The 19,669-nt window shown below is 32.0% G+C and overlaps 1 long non-coding RNA gene across 1 annotated transcript; it reads left to right on the forward strand.

The window, feature by feature from the left end:
* The first annotated feature begins 2,625 nt into the window (after positions 1-2,625).
* On the forward strand, positions 2,626-4,353 carry LOC143078564 (uncharacterized). The gene is made up of 3 exons (XR_012979237.1): positions 2,626-2,742; positions 3,391-3,500; positions 3,924-4,353. It is a non-coding gene; the product is annotated as an uncharacterized LOC143078564 (long non-coding RNA).
* The last annotated feature ends 15,316 nt before the right edge of the window (positions 4,354-19,669 follow it).

A 19,669-nucleotide genomic window follows, 5' to 3' on the forward strand; every position in this document is an offset into this window, starting at 1 on the left:
GCAACGGCCGAGATTAAAACTTTCCACTAGAATAACCGAATTTATGTATATTACATAAATTCTATTAATTTTCGAGCTAAAATACATTTAAAGTGCCATGCGCGATATGCACTGGTCAGTCTAATACGACAGTTAAGAAAGACGTTCACAAAACATGGAGCTCATATCATATGATTCTATGAGAACAAGAAAGGCGACAGCGTTGTTTCTATTAATTCAAATGGAACAAGAAGAGCAGCTATTACAGGCTCAGGATTTACTTTTACAAGTAAAATTTTATTTTTTGTCAATTTTTCGTTAAGTAACATAATGAAAATCATAAACACGACTCGTACAACCAACACTGCAGGTACACGTATATAGGGAAACCAACTTTTTCTTCATTATTCTGATTTTTTTTATGTATCGTCTGAGTTGTTGTCACACGATTGTTTACTCCATAACCTTTTTATTTTCTATATGTCATATTTTGCCGCATTTGTTGCTTTCCCCACATCCTTCCTTTTGTCTTTATTATTATGATATTCTCCTGGAAAGAGCTCTTTTTGAATAAATGGGATAAAAGAACCCATTACCTTACCTTTAAGATAGATCAGTAAACATGGGCATAATTATGGGTGATTATTCAGACTAGTGCACACATTTTACAGTTCAAACAAGACAATGTCGAGCGTGGCATCCCCTCGTTTGTAACATATTGGGGACAAATATGGATGTACTATATTTGTATATGACACATGCAGAAAATGGTAAATTGAATATGCATATTTGATACATAAACTATTTTTTTAGAAATCAACCAAAACATTCAGTAACTGGAAATACCTTTAATATTGTCTTTAGAAACAGCAGGTAAAAAAATGAGCAACCAATTTCCTGTGTATTATGCTATTTCAAGGAGAAAAAACAAGTTCATCTGCATGACCTTGACCTTTTGCCTTGAATGTAAAAAATGTCAGATCATTACAAGGAGGAACAATATACCAAATGAGGTTAAAATCTTTTGAAGCATATTGGTTTTAGAGTGTCCACAAGGGTGATATTGCCTTGTATTACAACTGCCACTGTGACCTTGACATTTGAATTTTAAAGTCAATAGCGCTTAAGATATTCTTAACGAGTAACACCATACCAAGTTTTGAGCATTTTGGTTCTAGAGTGTCCATAACAATTTTATCTACACGCAACTTACATGTACATGTAGTAGGCAGACTTGTACAGAAACGATATGTTGTCGAAATTCTGTTCGTATCCTTTAGACATCGTATGGCCATCGCGCCATCATCGTAATTCATCGTGTAGCCTTCGTAATCCATCGTGTAACCTTCGTGATCCATCGTGTAGGCTTGGCTGAGATATGAAGCTTAAATACCCGTCTTCGGTTAACCTTCGTATGTCTATCTTTTGCTTTCGTATATAATTTCGGCACCATCGTATAGACTTCGTTATTCATCGTACTTGCTTCGGTCACTTTTTGGTATTTTAACGAGATCGGGACCAACTTCGTACGAACTTACAATTTTCGCATTCGGGTGTCCATCGTATATAAAAATCGGGACAGTGTGACGCGGGCATTAAACGAAATGCTAACTCAAAAATTGTGAAATGCAAACCAGTGTGAATGTAATCAATGTATACTTGATAGTACGAGTAACATGCTTAATCTTTTCAAATTAAAACACTCCACGTGATTTTCGGAGACAACAAGAGAAAATGGAAGAATCATCGGTTTCAGACATATTCAATTCTACGAGATCAAGACGGTTTATTTTTATTTTTCAATCTGAAGTTACATGTAGTACAAACGCCATAGTTGATACGGTGTATTTGATTATTAAATGTCAAACTTCGCGAGGAATCCTCACAAACAAGCCTTATAATATCAAAGGACAAACATAGATTTATCGTGTCATAAAAACGTAAATTTATTACTTGGATGGACGGTTGTCACAATGACTCGCAAACCACATTTTATATCTATGTGTAGGGTACTATCAACTTGAAATACCGGTTAACCGGTTAATCGGTCGAACGATTATCCAAGTAACCGGTTAGGCAAAATTGTACGACTCGACAACACTGGTATAAACTACACTGCAAATATTGCGGACGCCTGACGCGTCTGGACGCGTTCCAATCTCAAACACAATATGTTCAGTTATTAACATTAGTGTTCCACATTGAACGCCAGCGTTAAAAAATATAACACATTGTGTTCAGTCTTTTAACGCACATGTTCAAGACAAGTGTTCTAAATTGAACACTAAAAATGTTCTAATATTGTAATGGGGAGTGACAAAATATTTCATCGCTTCAGAGTCAAACAGACGATGAATAAGGGTGATTCGTATTACAATTTGACGATAAATGTATTTTAGCTTTATCAACACAAGCAAATTATAGTTCGTTAAAAAAAATTGAAACATGTTACAAGAGCGTATTTAAAAGCGTGCAAATGATTGATTTTTAATATAAATCTTTTTCCTTAACGACTTTAGTTCTTTACTTATACTTTTTAAACAATTTAAATGCGCAAATGCTCATGAAAACCTTGCTATTGTAAAAGCGTTCTGGAGCCGAACATGATGCGTTCAAATTTAAAATTTTTCCCGTACGCCATGTGTTCAATCATGTCCGCGTATATAACAGCGCGTGACGTATTTATGTACCGGAAGTTTGGTTTTTGATCGTGATTGAAGAAGCTTCACTGAAGAAAATTAACAACAAAACTTTATTTAACGGGTATGTTTATCGATATCAATAACACATTATACGAACATAATTTTTTTTTTAGTATTAAATCAACAAATTTCTTCTTTGACAGGACACACTGAAGTATAAATGGAAGAAAAATTTATTTGAACACATAACTGTGCTTTTATGCCGCCATAATTCGATTAAAAAGTAGGATGTTCTTTGAGAGAATACATTTAAATGATCATGTTATTAACAAAAAATTAACCAATGTAAATGTATACGTAAATGTTAAATGATAACGTTAGTATTGTAACTGTGTTCTGGTCTCGAACATGATGCGTTCCAGCTAATCGTTTTCTCTGAACGCCATGTGTTCCAAACATGACGCAACCATTGTGTATAGAAGATTTTGAACGATTATCTTCACTTTTGAGGATGTAAATTTGTTAATAAAATAAAACCAATGCAATTATAAGGATTTGTCCAAAAATACAAAAAAATGTCATGGCATTGCACTGTCAAGATAGAAGTTTGTAAAAAGGCATACTGGAACACAAATTAAATTTCTCATTTATATGTTATTAATAGCTTTCTCATTCTTAAATACTTAATTCTTAGTAATTCATTTTAGCAAATGTCCACCGTTGTGCACTTGTTCATGTATTGTAATGCATTCCTATGTTACTTTTATAGGGTACAAACACAGTATTTAGGGGTAATTGTTCGTGCATACCCCGAGAATGAAGAGAAAATTTCGCAGTTCAAGAGATGACTACTTATCCTGGACCATAAAAGTACTACATGTAAGGTTAAGAATTTTTAATAGGAGTGCCCATTGACTTCTGACAAGTTTTGTTATTGCAGATTTATCAATAAAATGTGCACCATTCACTTGTTTACATTAATCATAAAACTATTTGAGCTAAATTCGATATAATTAAATCAATTTAAAGTGGAATTATCCGTATACAGATCATAAGTAAAATTACTACATACATGTATCTTTATATGTCTTTGCTGGACACTTTCTATCATCTTTTTTAAAAAGCTATAGAACACTTACTTGAAAATACATGTTTACCACTTTTTAATACATGCATCTTATCTAATAGTGCTGACAAGTATAATGGAATTACAAAAACAAATAAAAGTTTATAATTCTTAAGCAATATCGACATGATGATTAATAATTTGTTTACTCATACACTTTATATTTTACGTTCTAGAACTTACGGTTGATGGATAATAAAGTTAAAGAGTAGTTATAACCCAAGGAGACGAATCCTCTAAAAAATGGAAGCTCAAAATCAGTTTTAGACGACTCAAATCATGTTGCCAAGGTAGCAGTGTTACATGAACGTTGATTCGACCACTAGCAGCATATACACAGGGTATTTTATGTTTGATATTGACTATCTGAGTGCTATGCAGGCTGAGGATTATTGAAATTATTGGTGATAAACGGGCCATTGACATCAGTATTTTGAAAAGAAATTCAGGACAGTGATTGACTTAAGAAGTTGCAAACGATGAGTTAAACTGTGTTCATAACATAAGCCACTAGACATTGTGTCACATAACAATTTTAAATATGATGAACATTTTGTTTATGATTTAATATTTGGACACATTTTGCAAATTACAGATGTTATATTATTTAACTTGTCGAACTTGTCATTTTAAAGTTGCTTCAATATTTCACATTGTATTGTACTTTTTTTTTAATTCTACCTCTTTTAATCAATTAAAGACGTTTTTAATTAATTAAATTATTTGTTTTACAAGACCACACTAATGTTTCAGAGAATAGAACACTTTTTTTCTGGAACATGTAAAATTGTGTTCCAGTAATATACACTATGTGTTCTGGATATTAACACATATTTCTGGAACGCAGTCCGAGTGTTCCAGAAGTGTTACAAGGCTTGGAACGCGTAACGGCATACAAATTTGCTCACAAGGACATGTTCCAGATTCAAACACTGGGCGTTCAAGGAGTACACACTATACGTTCAAGAATAACACACATAGCGTTCTAAAGATGCACACATGATGTTAAAAACTGGAACACCAAAGTTAATATTTAGAACACTGTTATGCGTTCCAGATTCAAACACTAGGCGTTCAATGAGTACACACTATCCATTCAAGAATAACACATAGCGTTCGAAAGATGCACACATAATGTTAAAAACTGGAACACCAATGTTAATATTTAGAACACTGTTACGCGTTCCAGAAGTGTTACAAAAGAGCGTTCAAAAAGTGTTCAGATTCTTAACACTTTTATTTACAGTGTAAAAACACCAAAAGAAATTGACTAATAAGTTTAATTTGAATCGATCTTAAGTAAACCGATCTTACTTTAAATGTGAATGCAGAGATCGGTTTAAACTGGTTCGAATGAATAGAAAATAACGTATGCGCATGTATAGCGGCAAAACTATCTCAGAGGTTCGTTGTTTAACCCATATTTTTATGTTAACAGAAGTTAAAAAAAATGAAAACATGTTGTCTTCGTCATAGCATAGATTTGCGAAATCTGTGACTTCTTTTCTTATGTTGATTTTTTTTTCTTTTCAGGAACTGCTATATATCGTGTTTTACTTCGCTGCTACAGTATTTTTTTCAAAATTAAAGAAAACTGCAATAACATCAAAATAAAATTTTTTAACTTGTGATTCAAAGTCATTCTTTTATATCAGTTCCATCTTTTCAGTACTTGCCATATTTGAAGTTCTAAAATATTCAAATTGTACACTTAAGGTGGTATAGGAGTATTAACAAAAAGATAGCCTTTCACACTTTGCAAAATTGGGTCATATTGCGATATGTTCAAAATTATAATAATTATAATAAAGATGAAAGGTCAACGAGATATTTTTTCAAGCAATGTAAACGCGAACTGGTCTTTTTAAGATCGATTCAAATAAAAATCGATTCAATTTCGTTGCCAGTGGTCTAATTATACTTTAATTTCCCCAATAATCTTCTATCCATACACAAAGTACGAAATCATAAATATTTCAGTTTTGTAAATATACGAGTGTTGAGAATAACCTAGCAAAGATCACATAAAAGTATTCATTTAAATGAAAATTCTTATAAGTTAAGTTGTATTTCTGCATTGAAATTTGCTGACCTATATATAATTAAAAGACCTATTGTGTTCTGTTATTTTACAATTCAAAAACGGAAGACATCCATACTACCTTATAGGAATATAAGGATTTTCGTTTTTTTTTTTACCGCCTTTAATTTTTTCCAGTATTTTTTTTTTCTATAAAGGTTTTCAATGTTTTTATGAGTACGGAAAGTGTGGTTAATATGGACAATTCGCTTAGGGACAACTTTGAGCCAATGCGGTGGCCAGACGGACCCGGAGCTGGGATTTGCTTGGGTGAATACCTAAAGTTGAAATGAGCTAGGTCCGGTTCGAAGCTTTGATGTAGGTATATATGCATGGCGTGGAGTACCAAATGTGTGGTAGGTATTAATAATATAAAATGATATGTATGATCATATATATGCATTTACATTAGTTATTTCTTTTACATTGAATAAATTATTAGTATACAGTTTACTATGAGGTGTGCTGTCCAATAAAAGGACCAGATTAACAGACAATGTGTCATATTATATTATATATTTTTATTATTACAAATTGTTTACATCATTTGCTTTAATATTTTATATTAATCCAGTAAATCAAAATTAATCATATTATGTACTTTGTTTAACCTATTTTTAATTTACTTTTACATTATGTTTGAATATTGAATGCTATTATTCTGCTCATTTTAGGCGCCGCAATTGGCAAATAAAATATTTGTTCTTTTGTTTGTTTGTTTGTTGTTCATTAAGGGACAACTTTGAACCACAATGGTGACCAGACGTGCCTTGTTTAAAAAAAAAATATAAATGGACGAATAGCCTCGGTCAATACCTTTGAAATGATCTAGACCTGGTTAGGAACTTTGCCTTAGAGATATGCCGATGAGTATTGAAAGCATATGTGATTAATATGAAAAGTACATTAAGCATGATTAAGGCACACCTTTGAACTCTTGTGGTGGGCAGGACCGGACCGCAGAAAAATATTTAAGCGGTGAATAGCCTCGGTCAATACCTGAAAATGAGCTAGATCCGTCCGGAACTTTGCTGTAGGGATATGCCGAGGAGTATCGAAAGTGTGGTTTATGTGGAAAATTTGCTAAGGGGCAACTTTGGACCAATGTGATGGCCATACGGACCCGGTTACCAGAAATATTTAAACGGGACATAGTTTGGGTCAAAGCCTTTGAAATGAACTAGGTATGATCTTTGTGAAAATACTTGTTCATTTTTAAAAATGAGATAACCATTACATGTAAATCGAAATTTTTTCTTGTGATAAATACAGAAATAGATATAAAAAATGGTTTCAACTAAGATCCTGAATAATTGAGGAATACCGAGTATATGGGAAGCATGTATGTATTTTTTCTATCGTGCATTTCATCTATTTTAATAAGCCCAAATTGGTTATTTCCCATAAATAATTTTAACGAGGCTACACTGTACTGTACAAAACTGTTTTATTTTCTCATATGACCACTTTTCCATAAACAGTTAATTCATGCAATAAGAATTATAATAATTGTATAGCTTACTTGTATTTTCTATGGAAGCAATTTTAGTCTCCAGTAAATCCAAGCGAGATTGTATTAATTCTTCATCTGACGATGTTGTATTTTGGATAGACTTTGTCAATGTTTGTCGTGAAGCACAAACCAAAACTAAAATGAGTTGCAATTGCATGTCTATTCTGCTCGGATAAATGTCAAATATTACCAAGTACAAATCCAAACAGCACAAATAAAGTTATAGTTGCATAACAATTTTATGGTGTACTGATAATGATTGAAAAAACCGTCTGAATATTTTAAACTTCGTTCCTGAAATTGGTCTGACCAAAATAGGAGCTAGCAAATGAGTTCGAACCGGCACTGCTGTCATATTATATATAATATATGATATGAAATATTTAAGTGAAGATAAGCACTATGATATATGTTACGATAACAATTTTATGGTTTTGTAATTTTGTACAAAATTTGATTTAACTAATAACTTGAGAAACTTCTGTTCTGATAAATTTTTTTTTTGCGAGTTTAGACGAGTTTTTAACACTATTGATGGCACGTATTCTGTATTTCATTACATTTTCAAACGATACACGATAACATTGATAAATGAAAAATTTTATAATTACTAGATGCTGTTCCCCCGATATCCAAAAAATAGAACACCGCGAAAGTACATCCACTCTCAAATTGTTTCGATTCTTTTACATCCTTGGCTTTCAAATATTCGGTTACTGTCAAACTTTTATACCTTGTGTCTGTGGTTAGTTCATTATACTGCAACATTACCTTATTATTATCCCAATTTGAGACTATTTTGATCGGGCGTATTTTTTTCTCTCGTAAATACGGTTCTGCTCAGAAGGAGATCAAGCACTGATCATAGTGCTAAAAAAACTGGTCTAGGATTTTTAAGATAGCTATAATGCATACTGAAGAATGATTTTGAATCTATTTTTAAAATTAAACAATCTGTTAAACAAACCCGGCTATTAAAGACTTTGACCCTTTTTTGTTAGAATTATATAAAGAAATGCAAATGTGACATAGTTTCTAGAGTGCAACTATTCTTAATGCATTCTCCATAGGAAACCAGTCGAATTCCACATTTGTTATGTTTTTGAAGATTTAACATACTTTAAATAAGGAAAGCAGCTCCTGTGACTCGAAATACAAGTGTTGTATAACAAAAAATAGTATAATCATGCGATAAAATTTTAAATGCATACACATTCGTTAAAACATAAACCAACTATATAAACCATGTATTTGAATTAAGTGTTTCATATTTCAGAATTCAGAATGGAAACGAGGAATGTGTCAAAGAGACAAAATCACGGTCAAAGATCAGAAAAATGCCCACGGTCAGCAATAGGTTTTAACCGACCGAAAAATCACGCAACAGAGGCGGGCTTCGGCTGGGTCATAATTTAAAAAAATAAACTTATTCAGCGATATGGACATTACACAACACTTCGAAATAAATACACACAAGTGTTACAAAGGCTACATGTTCCTGACTTGGGATAGACACAAAAATGTGGCGGGTTTGATCTTGTTTTGTGATATCGTAACCCTCCCCCTATTCCTCCAGTCAATTTGGAATAAACCAACACAACAAAGCACACAGTTAAATTCAGTTCAAAAGATGTCCGAGTCCGATATTAAAATGAATGTAAACAAGAGGCTCTCAAGAGCCTGAATCGCTCACCTTAATTATTTTGGTTAAATCTCTCATCAATGATTATTTTGGCTTTTCAATTTATTTAAATGGTCTTTGAATCGTACTATTTTCTTCAAAAGCAAAAAAAAAATCATTTTCTCCTATGTTCTATTTTAGCCATAGGAGCTATGTTTCTGACATACAAGGAAATGAAATATAAAATTTATACTAGATACTCTGAAACTTATTTAGCCTAAGTTTGGCTGAAATTGATACAGCAGTTTCAAAGGAGAAGATTTTTTAAAGTAAGTCAACATGATGAACAAATTGTGAAAAAAGTCTTTAAAGGGCAATAACTCCTTAAGGGGTCAATTGACAATTTTGGTCAAATTGACTTATTTGTAGATCTTACTTTGCTTAACATTTTTGCTATTAACAGTTTATCTGTATCTATAATAATATTCAAGATAATAACCAAAAACTGCAAAATTTCTTTAAAATCATCAATTCAGGGGCATTATACCTGAAAAACCAGTTACCCAATTCGGCTGAAAATTTCAGGACAGGTAGACCTTGACCTAATAAATACTTTAACTTCTTGTCTTATTTGCTCTAAATGCTGGAGTTTTTGAGATATAAGCCAAAAACTGTATTTTACCCTGTGTTCTATTTTTAGCCATGACGGCCATGTTTTTTGACGAAATAAAAAATAAAGCACAAACTTTATTTTATACATCCTACTGATCATTCAGTTGAAGTTTGGTTGAATTTGGTTTAGTAGTTTTAGAGGAGAAGATTTTTTTAAGTTAGCAAATATGATGAACAAATTGTGAAAAATTGTCATTAAAGGACAATAACCCCTTAAGGGGTCAATTGACAATTTTGGTCATATTAACTTATTTGTAGATCCTACTTTGCTGATCATTTTTGCTGTTTACAGTTTATCTTTATCTATAATAATATTCAAGATAATGACCAAAAAATGCAAAATTTCCTTAAAATTACCAATTAAGTGGCAGCAACCCAACAATGGTTTGTTTGATTCATCTGAAAATTTCAGGGCTGATGGATCTTGACCTAATGAACATTTTTACCCCATGTCAGATTTGCTCTAAATGCTTTCGTTTTTGAGATATAAGCCAAAAACTGCATTTGACCCCTATGTTCTATTTTAAGTAACAGCGGCCATGTTTTTTGACGGATCAAAAATCGAAGCACACACTTTGTGCAGGATAATCTAAGGAACGATCATGCTAAGTTTCATCCAAATCCATTCAGTAGTTTCAGAGGAGAAGATTTTTTAAAGTTAGCAAATGTGATGAACAAATTGTGAAAAATTGTCATTAAAGGACAATAACCCCTTAAGGGGTCAATTGAAAATTTTGGTCAAATTAACTTATTTGTAGATCTTACTTTGCTGATCATTTTTGCTGTTTACAGTTTATCTTTATCTGTAATAATATTCAAGATAATGACCAAAAACTGCAAAATTTCCTTAAAATTACCAATTAAGTGGCAGCAACCCAACAATGGTTTGTTTGATTCATCTGAAAATTTCAGGGCTGATAGATCTTGACCTAATGAACATTTTTACCCCAGTCAGATTTGCTCTAAATGCTTTCGTTTTTGAGATATAAGCCAAAAACTGCATTTGACCCCTATGTTCTATTTTAAGTAACGGCGGCCATGTTTTTTGACGGATCAAAAATCGAAGCACACACTTTGTGCAGGATAATCTAAGGAACAACCATGCTAAGTTTCATTCAAATCCATTCAGTAGTTTCAGAGGAGAAGATGTTTGAAAAATTGTTAACGACGACAGACGACGATGACGACGACGTCGACGACGACGACGACGACGGACGCCAAGTGATGAGAAAAGCTCACATGGCCTTTTAGGCCAGGTGAGCTAAAAAGAAACACAGCAAAATAACAATGATCAACATAAGTTGACAAAGGACATCTATCAATGTTCTCTATAACAGTTACTGAAATGCAATCTCCACACCTCAGTTAAACTGACCGAAAGATTTTGTCCTGGTTTTATGAAATCCAAGCACAATCCCTTCAGTTAGGGGCTTAGTATCATGACAATAAATCATACGAGATGAACATAACACGTTGCATGCCAACAACTGGTTTCAGAATAAATGTGTTTATTTACGATGCAAAGACAAGTGAGTGGATCAATATTGCTTAAAACAAATACCATCTTTACAAAAAAATCGTAACTTGATCCTTTGTGAATAAGTCTATATAAAGGTTTTGTAAGCTTTGAGATAAATCAAGACATTTTCGAACTTTGTATAGATTATAAAAGATGGGATGTGAAATACCTGAACGTATAACATGTCTGCACGTAATTGATTAAAAAAAAAAGAATGATGTAATTTTGTAAAAGTTTTGAACAGTTTTCAAACCCTGATGTACTATTTGTTTTCAGTAATAACATGACAAGCGAACTTCCTTAAGAAATGTAATATTAGAACTCAATATGATACCAAGGCACAATTAGCTATTCAAAAACAAACTCACTAGTGGTCTTCCATATCTCTCTCTAACTTTATCCAATCAACACACTTTATACAAAAGCCTATCTATTGGAGTCAACTGTTTTGTCGTTCTGGTTCTTCACTGAGTATTTGAATAGGTGTTAAAACAATAATAAGATTTATTCCTATGAAGAATAAATCCGGTTATCGGAGGAAAGTGGGCTTACGTTTTGGGAGTTGTCCCGCTTTGAACACGTGGTGGAACTTGTTATGTATTATGAGTCACGTTAATTATTTTAACCTTGATAACTGTGACGTCATCATTTTTTCTTTACCACGTACGATACAGCAGAGGGAAGACGCAAAAAATTGGGTTCCGTATGAATTAACTAATGTTTGTTTCAAAAGTTAATAATATTTCTTTGATTTGGTATATGAAATGGATGTCTTTCAAAAAATCTTATTTTACTGAAAAGGTTCGGAAAGTTTGAAAGATAGGAAAAGCACATGGTTTTGATCCAGTATAAAATAGTGTTAAAGATTTTATATCTTGTTGTTTCTTCTGTAAAGAGTTTCTAAATATTTCATTGTAAATTTTTAATTGTTGGTTTAATTCAGTGGAAATCATGAATTATATTTCCAAAAATAGAAATTTTAACAGACCCGTAATTTCAGATAAAAACTGCGCACATGGTTTTAAAGACACGTGTCGCATGGACGTCTGCGATTTTAAAACTATCGTTATATGAAATGTTTCATCTGCTACACAGCAAGCAATTTAAAGAGAAACCAATAATGAATAAATGTATGAAGTTTATAAAATATACAGATCTAACATTGTTGGGTTGATGTTTAGACGAGTTGTATAGATATTATAACTTTTCAACGGTCGTTTCACTAATATTATTGTAGTAATTTTTCAGTTTTAAAAACCAAACATCTTATTGAAATCGGGAAAGCATATCGTATGTCACAAAGGCCCTTTAAAAGTACTTATAAATGCAGCCAAAGGCAAAGGGTACAGCAGAGGGGCGAACCGACACCGTTGGGAAACAGATCTAGCAATGTCGTTGGACAGCATACTTCCACGCAAGTTTTAGCTACATGTATGATGACTCCAGAACTTAGGAATGAAGTTGTTCAGATTGTCAATGGCAATGCCCTTATTCACTCTCCAGCTACTGTTAGTGTTACATCTCCTGACTCAGTCAATGAAAGGCAATAATCGAATACAGGTATAACACAAAGTTCTAAGATTTGCCAATAACTAGTGCAAATGATAATCTATGTTTAAATGTTTCACAAAACTCGGAACAAAATAATTAATGGTGAATATGTAGATTTAGGTATATATTGCTTTAATACAAATTCAGGCACAGAACAGTAGATACAAATGGACAGCTGATTATCCAAACTAAACTAAGTAAAAAGATTACTGATATTAACACATGGATAGATGCTTTCCTTTATATTTACATAAGTATTTATGTTGGTGTACATTTAGAAGATGCACCTTACTTAACCGAATACATACACGTTAAAATATTTTGTGTATCCGTGTTTCCAGTGCAAAATTTACAAAATCTCTCATTAGAGGGTATTGTTGGTCTTGCATACATACCAGTTTCTATTGATAATGAGTGTGCACTTATTCTTAATTTAGTGATAAATAAAAAGTCAACCACAGTTTCCATCTTTTATCTTAGATAGTTCAAATTTAATTTAACTTTTGTAGAAATCTTCTAGTTTCTGTTTGAAATTACAATTACAATGCTTGTTAAAGGGTATTCCAATATTTATTTCATTAACTCAGTAATTTATTAGACCACAAATTTTCTCTGTACTAAGTTGATATTTTAATAGGATTGATTGATTGTTGGTTGCTTAATGTCCAGTGGCAAATATTTCAGGCATATCTATCAGGACGAATATTTACACAGTGTTTGTAAATTGTGTCATTTTAGGATAATTTAGTTTGTATCAAGCGGATACATTGTTATGACACAGTGTCTGTAAATTATGTCTTTTTAGAATAACTTAGTTTGTATCAAGGAGATATTCTGGTAGGACACAGTGTCTGTAAATTGTGTCTTTTTAGGATAATCTAGTTTGTATCAATTAGATCCATTGATAGGACAAAGTGTCTGTAAATTGTGTCTTTTAAGGATAATATAGTTGTATCAAGTAGATACATTGATAAGACACAGTGTCTGTAAATTGTGTCTTTTAAGGATAATATAGTTTGTATCAAGTAGATATGTTGTCAGATAGAACAGTGTCTGTAAATTGTGTCTTTTAAGGATAATATAGTTTGTTTCAAGTAGATATGTTGATAGGACAGTGTCTGTAAATTGTGTCTTTTAAGGATAATATAGTTTGTATCAAGTAGATATGTTGATAGGACAGTGTCTGTAAATTGTGTCTTTTAAGGATAATATAGTTTGTATCAAGTAGATATGTTGATAGGACAGTGTCTGTAAATTGTGTCTTTTTAAGGATAATATAGTTTGTATCAAGTAGATATGTTGATAGGACAGAAGTGTCCGTAAATTGTGTCTTTTAAGGATTATATAGTTTGTATCAAGTAGATATGTTGATAGGACACAGTGTCTGAAAATTGTGTCTTTTAAGGATAATACAGTTTGTATCAAGTAGATATGTTGATAGGACAGTGTCTGTAAATTGTGTCTTTTAAGGATAATATAGTTTGTATCAAGTAGATATGTTGATAGGACACAGTGTCTGTAAATTGTGTCTTTTTAGGATAATTTAGTTTGTATCAAGTAGATACATTGATAGGACAATGTCTGTAAATTGTGTTTTTTAAGGATAATTTAGTTTGTATCAAGTAGATATGTTGATAGGATACAGTGTATGTAAATTGTGTCTTTTAAGGATAATATAGTTTGTATCAAGTAGATACATTGATAGGACACAGTGTCTGTAAATTGTGTCTTTTAAGGATAATATAGTTTGTATCAAGTAGATATGTTGATAGGACACAGTGTCTGTAAATTGTGTCTTTTAAGGATATTTTAGTTTGTATCAAGTAGATACATTGATATGACACAGTGTCTGTAAATTGTGTCTTTTAAGGATAATTTAGTTTGTATCAAGTAGATATGTTGATAGGATACAGTGTGTGTAAATTGTGTCTTTTTAAGAATAATTTAGTTTGTATCAAGTAGATACATTGATATGACACAGTGTCTGTAAATTGTGTCTTTTAAGGATATTTTAGTTTGTATCAAGTAGATACATTGATATGACACAGTGTCTGTAAATTTTGTCTTTTAAGGATAATTTAGTTTGTATCAAGTAGATACATTGATAGGACACAGTGTCTGTAAATTGTGTCTTTTAAGGATAATTTAGTTTGTATCAAGTAGATACATTGATATGACACAGTGTCTGTAAATTGTGTCAGATAAGGATAATATAGTTTGTATCAAGTAAATACATTGATAGGACAAAGTGTCTGTAAATTGTGTCTTTTAAGGATAATTTAGTTTGTATCTAGTAGATACATTGATATGACACAGTGTCTGTAATTTGTGTCGTTTAAGGATAATTTAGTTTGTATCAAGTAGATACATTGATATGACACAGTGTCTGTAAATTATGTATTTTAAGGATAATTTAGTTTGTATCAAGTAGATACATTGTTAGGAAACAGTGTCTGTAAATTGTGTCTTATGAGGATAATTAAGTTTGTATCAAGTAGATACATTGATAGGACAAAGTGTCTGTAAATTGTGTCTTTTAAGGATAATTTAGTTTTTATCAAGTAGATACATTGATAAGACACAGTGTCTGTAAATTGTGTCGTTTAAGGATAATTTAGTTTGTATCAAGTAGATACATTGAAAAGACACAATGTCTGTAAATTGTGTATTTTAAGGATAATTTAGTTTGTATCAAGTAGATACATTGATAGGACACAGTGTCTGTAAATTGTGTATTTTAAGGATAATTTAGTTTGCATCAAGTAGATACATTGATAGGACAAAGTGTCTGTAAATTGTGTCTTTTAAGGATAATATAGTTGTATCAAGTAGATACATTGATAGGACACAGTGTCTGTAAATTGTGTATTTTAAGGATAATTTAGTTTGTATCAAGTAAATACATTGATAGGACACGGTGTCTGTAAATTGTGTATTTTAAGGATAATTTAGTTTGTATCAAGTAGATAGATACATTGATAGGACACAGTGTCTGTAAATTGTTCCTTTTTAGTATTTTTGATTTATATCAAGTAGATACATCAGAAACATAGTGTACATGTCTAGTGGCTTTCGAAGCGTTCCGTAAATTGTATAATTATGATATCATTTGGCCACCACTTTTAGAATCACTTTAATAAGGCATTTTTATTGCATGCAACTATATTTATTGCTTATATGTCACTTGAAACAAATTAAATGGGTTTATAGGACAGCTAACTGTTATACGTAAAGAAAGATCACGTTAAAATTTTTTTGCTATTATTGTTATCCCATTCTCAAAAACGGATCAATGTTGTCATGGTACATGTATAGAAATAACAGAAACTAAACTAGAATATCGTCTAATTTATTTGTTAAAAATATGAAATGCAAAGACCAAAGGTTAAAGTCTCCTTATTCTCTGACTTTGGTGACAAGTACCAGTGTTCATGTGTTCTAAGTTTTAAAAGTTTGAATACATGTAGGAATAATGGATTCAGTTTCATTTTGAATCGGAGATATGGTAAAAACCAATAAGTATGAATAAAGCAGCCACAAGAATGTACACCTTTGCCGCTTAGCTATATATACAATTGGGAGGTTGTTACATAAAATAGCCTGACATTTATAATAAGCCCGATATATTCACATCTGACGGCGTTACTTTATCTCATGTGGGCAATTGTTTTTTTTTCTTATTTCATTACAGGGTAATTTAAATATAAATATATGTGTGTGGTCATTTAAAAGTACGGTCACGGCGGGTGTGTTGTGTCGCTACCGCATTTGTGGCGGTGGTCGAACTCAGTGTCCAATAACTCTTGGCATAGCCACTGAATTCGACCATGTGGCGAAAATAGCGACACAACATCTACAAATATATTATGCTTCTTATAATGGAATTATGTATCCGCTGAGCTTCTGTTTCCCAGGGCCAGCATCCGATATATTTTGGAAGCAATAATGTTAATAAGGATATTATATTGATATATAAGGAAATGACATTATAAGGAATAACAATAAGGTGGAAATAAGGAATAAGAATAATGTGGAAATAAGGAATAAGGAATGGACAATAATGTGGAAATAAGGAATAAGGAATGGACAATAATGTGGAAATAAGGAATAAGGAATGGACTATAAGGTTTAATTATATATACTAGGGACTTGCCAATTATGTTTCTCGGCAGTCCCATTCTTTGTCAAGCCGTGGCCGTACAATTTTGTACTTTTGCCAAATAAAATATTTCTTACTTTATATATTTGTATGTCATTTGGCCCCACGTTGTCTCAGATAATAAGATTTATTCCTATGAAGAATAAATCCGGTTATCGGAGGAAAGTGGGCTTACGTTTTGGGAGTTGTCCCTCTTTGAACACGTGGTGGAACTTGTTATGTATTATGAGTCACGTTAATTATTTTAACCTTGATAACTGTGACGTCATCATTCTTTCTTTACCACGTACGATACAGCAGAGGGAAGACGCAAAAAATTGGGTTCCGTATGAATTAACTAATGTTTGTTTCAAAAGTTACCCACCCACCCACCACTTAGATTAAAGACATATATACTCCTAAAATGTAGTTAATATACATGTGTTAAATGTTATATTATGTTATATCATGTTGTTCGTTTTTCTGCTGTTTTTGTTCTATTTTTCAGATTGAAATGACTGGTAGCTTATTCCGATTGTAATCCCAATCCTTCATCACGGCTTCAGACAAAGACTCCGACCATTTAATGGCGAAAATAGCGACACAACATCTACAAATATATTATGCTTCTTATAATGGAATTATGTATCCGCTGAGCTTCTGTTTCCCAGGGCCAGCATCCGATATATTTTGGAAGCAATAATGTTAATAAGGATATTATATTGATATATAAGGAAATGACATTATAAGGAATAACAATAAGGTGGAAATAAGGAATAAGAATAATGTGGAAATAAGGAATAAGGAATGGACAATAATGTGGAAATAAGGAATAAGGAATGGACAATAATGTGGAAATAAGGAATAAGGAATGGACTATAAGGTTTAATTATATATACTAGGGACTTGCCAATTATGTTTCTCGGCAGTCCCATTCTTTGTCAAGCCGTGGCCGTACAATTTTGTACTTTTGCCAAATAAAATATTTCTTACTTTATATATTTGTATGTCATTTGGCCCCACGTTGTCTCAGATAACCCATCTATCAAAAATTTTAATTGAGGCCATAATAAAAATTCATACTCATTTTTTTGGTCTAAAAAAGAACTCATCAATGTGTTTTGATTACGAGTTTGATCATATTAAAAACCAAAAGTTTAAAAACGTCGTACCAAATCTCTTTTTTTTGGGGGGGGGGGGAGGGGGGGCTTATTTCTCTGAAACTAAAGCATTTACAGCAAATCTGACATGGGAATAACAATGTTCATAATATCAAGATCAATCTGCTCTGAAATTTTCAAACGCATCAGACAGAAGTTATTGCCCTCATAGTCATTTTTTAAACATTTTTTTGTAAATTTTGATAATCTTTTACAAAAATTATTCCTCTGAAACTACTGAGACATTAAAACCAAACTTTACCACAATTATCATTAAGGTATCTTGTTAACAAAAATGTGTCAGATTACCCCTGCTTCTGACATGGCTAAAATTTCACATAGGGGTAAAATGCAAGTTTTGTCAATTATTTTTTGAACCTTTATAAATTGAGAAAATCTGAAAGGAACAAATATGTTCAGAATAATGTTCTCTACAAATTACCTATATATGTCAACATTATATAATGTCGTATAGAAGAGAGCATGAACACACTGAATAAGGTAAATAGTGTAAAATTTACAGAACTTTTTATGCCTCACATACGATAGTAGAGGGGCATTATGTTTTCTGGTTCGTTCGTCTGTCTGTGCGTCCGTTTGCTTCAGGTTAAAGTTTTTGGTCAAGGTAGTTTTTGATGAAGTTGAAGTCCAATCAACTCCAAACTTAGTACACATGTTCCCCATGATATGATCTTTCTAATTTTAATGCCAAATTATAGTTTTGACCCCAATTTCATGGTCCACTGAACATAGAAAATGATAGTGCGAAATTCAGGTTAAACTTTTTGGTCAAGGTAGTTTTTGATGAAGTTAAAGTTACACCAACTTGAAACTTAGTATACATGTTCCCTATGATATGATATTTCTAATTTTTATTTTCAAATTAAAGTTTTTACCCAATATCACGGTCCACTGAACATAAAAAATGATATTGCGAGTGGGGCATCCGTGTACTACGGACACATTCTTGTTTAGAATTAAAACACGCTAGAAAATATGGAGTCCACTCCGAAATCGCCTGTGCATTTGGACTCTTTTGGATAGTTGTCTCCTTTGCAAACATACCTGAGCTCCTTATTTTTATATCATACATGTATACGAAGTTTTAAAGTCTGAATCTAATCTATCATGAATAAATAATGATGTTCTTGTATGTTTGAAATGCAGTGTGTCATAAGAAAAAACTTCATTTTTCTCTGAATGATGCGTTTCAGGAAAAAAATTAATTTGCCAACTGAATATGAATAATTTGTGTATCCTCAAAAATTGAGCTGCTTTTTGAATATTTTTTCATGTTTTCATCAATGTTGCAAACTCGATGACACATTTTTTTTTAAATATAATGCCGAATGATATTAAAGTTTTTAATCTGGACCATCTGACACACTTTGCATTTTATGTACGGAAAATAAAGTACAATATTCTTTATTTCTGATCCTTGTAGGAGTACACGATAGCGCTTTGATTCCTTTGTGAAACACGGCAGTCATTTTATTTCAGTATGAATATATCAATTTACTATTTCCAGGTTGTCCTGGTAGATTTCCTCCCGAGTACAGTGGAAAATTTTTCATGTATCTATTCTGATTTTATTTCGAAGTTTGTAATGGAAGTATTTCTGCTAAAAAAAATACATTTTTTTAATGAAACTTTAGGAACACATGCATC

This window comes from Mytilus galloprovincialis, chromosome 1, assembly GCF_965363235.1.
Source record: "Mytilus galloprovincialis chromosome 1, xbMytGall1.hap1.1, whole genome shotgun sequence".
Taxonomy (NCBI): Eukaryota; Metazoa; Mollusca; class Bivalvia; order Mytilida; family Mytilidae; genus Mytilus; species Mytilus galloprovincialis.